This window comes from Pteropus vampyrus, unplaced genomic scaffold, assembly GCF_000151845.1.
Source record: "Pteropus vampyrus isolate Shadow unplaced genomic scaffold, Pvam_2.0 Scaffold279, whole genome shotgun sequence".
NCBI classification, from domain to species: domain Eukaryota; kingdom Metazoa; phylum Chordata; class Mammalia; order Chiroptera; family Pteropodidae; genus Pteropus; species Pteropus vampyrus.
The window spans coordinates 462,182-465,800 of NW_011889060.1; the positions used below are offsets into that span (position 1 = coordinate 462,182).

The 3,619-nt window shown below is 53.2% G+C and overlaps 1 long non-coding RNA gene across 2 annotated transcripts in view; it reads right to left on the reverse strand.

Moving 5' to 3' along the window:
• Positions 1 to 3,613, reverse strand: part of LOC105302720 — a 42,091-nt gene extending 38,478 nt beyond the window's left edge. For both annotated transcript variants that reach the window (XR_002776372.1, XR_002776371.1), the window contains exon 1: positions 3,305 to 3,613. This is a non-coding gene — a long non-coding RNA (uncharacterized LOC105302720). The remainder of the gene's footprint in view (positions 1 to 3,304) is intronic.
• Positions 3,614 to 3,619: the final 6 nt, after the last annotated feature.

A 3,619-nucleotide genomic window follows, 5' to 3' on the forward strand; every position in this document is an offset into this window, starting at 1 on the left:
AACCACTGAACCGGAAGATGTCTAAAATTCCTGCCAGGGAATCAACCCCCAGACTTGCCGTGCGCATCAGTGAGGTGACTGTGTTGGGTATTATTTAGGAATCGCCTCCCACATGCCGGCCCGTTGCCGACACCATCTCTACAACGACCCTCTCGAGATGAGTGAAACGAGGCCCAGAGAGGTCGAGAGACTCATTGAGGGACACACAGCTGGAGTGGAGCAGGATTCGAACTGGCTCCCTCCCCGTGCCGTCTCTACGACCCCAGGCGGGCCACCACAGTCAGCCCTCAACGAACGTCGCTTTCTGGGGGTCCCCTGCCCTTTGGGTGCCTGCTCTCTCACTGTAACCAGCTCTCAGCCTCTGCCACTGCCCTCCTGTCGACACTGCCTTCAGCTGTCCCCACCCAGTCCAGTGCCGGCCCCGACCGTTCTGCAGATGGACACCACTGTCATAGTTGGCTGGACGACTGAGCGAGAGGCCAGCCCTAAGTTCAAGGCCTGTGGCAGCCTAGGCAAACACGCCTCCCCCTACAACATCCCCCTGAAAGAGAAACCTGCTGCGGGGGACACAGAGACCCCCAAGGCCCTGACCCCCACAAGAGACACACACCCGTGGGAGAGGTGAGCTTCCATGGGCAATGCCCTAGGCCCCAGGCCCCAGGCCTTGGGAAAGCCTGCCGCCCACGATGTGAGTGAGGAGCCGGATCACCCAGGGCCTTGCCTCCTTCCGGCTTGGGACAGGTGGCCCTGCCCGACCCCCGACACCCTCACCCTGGGCTGCACCCCACCGGGGGACAGGGGTTTGTCTGTCTTTTCACTGTTGTGTCCTCGTCCATGTGCTTAGGAAGTCCCTGATCAAGTTTGGTTGCCTGAATGAATGAATTCTTGTCCCATCTCCCCAACTCTGCCTTAGGGGCAGCTTCAGTCATGCACACGCGCAGGCAGGCACGCACGCACGCACGCAATCACGCTCTGAGGCTGGCGAGAGGCCATGGGGAGCGGAGGGGAGGGGAGGAGGCAGGCGGGGACAGCCCGGCAGGGGGTGGATGGCATCAGGCTGGAGCGAAGCACCAGAGACGGAGGGGGATGAGGGTGGATCTTCGTACAACAAGGCATGCAAGAAAGAAACTGAGCTGAGGCTAAAGGAAAAGGGTCACAAATTGGAAATCGAACCTGAGACTGGATGTTTCTCAAATGCCAGATGAGGTCTGCTTACAAAAGCTGTCATTCGTGTTGAGGGCAGAAAGGTCCCCAGCCTGTGAACACCCTGTGAATCTGGACTCAGACCCAGATTCAGGGTTAAGCTGGCAGCAGAAAGTAGGCACCCAAGAGTGCCTTTGCAAGGACGACCTCGTGTGCGAGGCTGACGAGTGGACATCCACGGGCCCCGCCTCCTCCAGCTGCCTTCCCCGGAAGGTCCCCCGGGGCCACAGGGCCCCATTTACAGAGGAGGACGCTGAGACTCACAGCGCGTAAAGGGGGAAGCCAGGGCTGGAGCCCGTCTTCCGGCTGCAGAGCCAGCCATGCTCCTGACACTCTGTAGAGCCCAGTCACAAGTGACAACGGTGGGTCCTGGACAAACGGCCTCAGTGGAATTTAACGACGGAGGCGTGAAACTGTCCCAGCGGCGGATTGACTGGGATCTGGCGGAAGCCGCGTGGCCAGTACGACCCAGCTTCCTGAGTGGCCTTCGGCTTCGTGCTTTGGGGTGGATTGGATGCCGTCTGGCTCCCAGAGAGTAAATAGAGGCGTCAGGTGCCGCCGGCTCAGCAAAGCCAGGCGTGTGGGTGCCTCATCTTCTTGCAAAGCAAACAACACATTTTGGGGGGAATTTAATAGCTGTAAAGGGGGTCAAAAGGTATGAACTTCCAGTTATAAAATAAGTAAGTATTGGGGCGTGAGGCACAGCATGGCGACAGGTGATACTGTAACCAATCGTATGTTTGAAAGTTGCTAAAAAGTACATCCGAAACATTCTCAGCACAAGAAACATAGATTGTAGCTCTACGTGCTGAAGTATGTGAACCAGACTCATTGAGATGGTCATTTTGCAATAGATACAAATATCAGATCAACGTCATATGTCAATTACATCTCAATAAAAATATTTTTTCAAATAACCATAAAGTTTTTGTCAGTAATATATAAGGACTGGGTGGATCTCTCAGTAGTAAACGAATAAGTACTGCAAAGCGAGTCTAATCATAACGAGACCCATGCTAAAAATTCCTAAATCTCAAAGACGGTGGTCTCCACGTTTGTCAAAGCGTGAGGCACAGCATGGCGACAGGTGATACTGTAACCAATCGTATGTTTGAAAGTTGCTAAAAAGTACATCCGAAACATTCTCAGCACAAGAAACATAGATTGTAGCTGTACGTGCTGAAGTATGTGAACCAGACTCATTGAGATGGTCATTTTGCAATAGATACAAATATCAGATCAACGTCATATGTCAATTACATCTCAATAAAAATATTTTTTCAAACAACCATAAAGTTTTGTCAGTAATATATAAGGACTGGGTGGATCTCTCAGTAGTAAACGAATAAGTACTGCAAAGCGAGTCTAATCATAACGAGACCCATGCTAAAAATTCCTAAATCTCAAAGACGGTGGTCTCCACGTTTGTCAAAGAACTTGTTAACCATGAGCCCGGGATACACTGCCCCAGGGGAGGAGGCCAGTTTCACCTTCGCTCGAACTCCCGATGTGAAAGCAAATTTTATAAAAATTAGTCATGTGACCGACAGCTGTCAGCTTTTCAAAACAGAGAAATGACTCCTCAGTTCTGTCACTGGCCTACATCGATGGCAAGAACAGCCCCGAAACGGGATGCTCACAAAACCCAGGCGAAAACTTTGCTAAAATGTGAGTTATGAACTGGGTGGCCAGCTTCTGGCCATCGGAGGGGGCAGTTCCATAATCTGAGCCCCCGTCCAGAGCCGGGGGGGAGCGCGGGGAGGGGGTTGGCTCTGGGGAGAGATGCCCGAGCCAGCCTTTCCTCCCAGCTCCTCAGGCACCAAGTCCTCTCTGAGACCGTTTGCTTTGCTCAAGGCTATTTTGTTTCATTTCCCACTTTCCACTTCAGCGCCAAGGTCAAGGGACCCTAACATGAAGATGGCTACAAAGCCTTTCAGCGAGCCTTCCAGAACTCAGCCTTCCTCACCAGACAAAACAGCAGTTTCCCTTAAGATACGGGACCGGCCACTGTCTCCTTTTCTTTTTGGAAAGAGGTGAGGTATGAAATATTTAAATTCATTAAATACAATTATCTGCCCTAAAATAGCGTAAGTCGCCTTACCTCTGGGCAGAAAGCCTCCCGTGCTGATGAGCGCCCGTCCCGTCGGTCTGTAGGGCCACCTGCCTGCAGGCTGCTCTGTCACCAGGCCCGCCACCAACACAAAGCTCTCAGCTCCCGCGTCACCAGCCTGCTTCCAGGTCCGCTGTTATCTTTGGTCTATGAGGCTTGGTAGAGTGGCGGCGATAAAGTGACTCGGGAGCCTGCCAGCCCCACGGTGGCCTCCACCGCACCTTGACCTGTGGCTGTTCTGTCTTTCATTTAGCGATGCCCTGTGAATAGTGACCAATGGCACTCAGGGCAGCGGACCTGCCACCA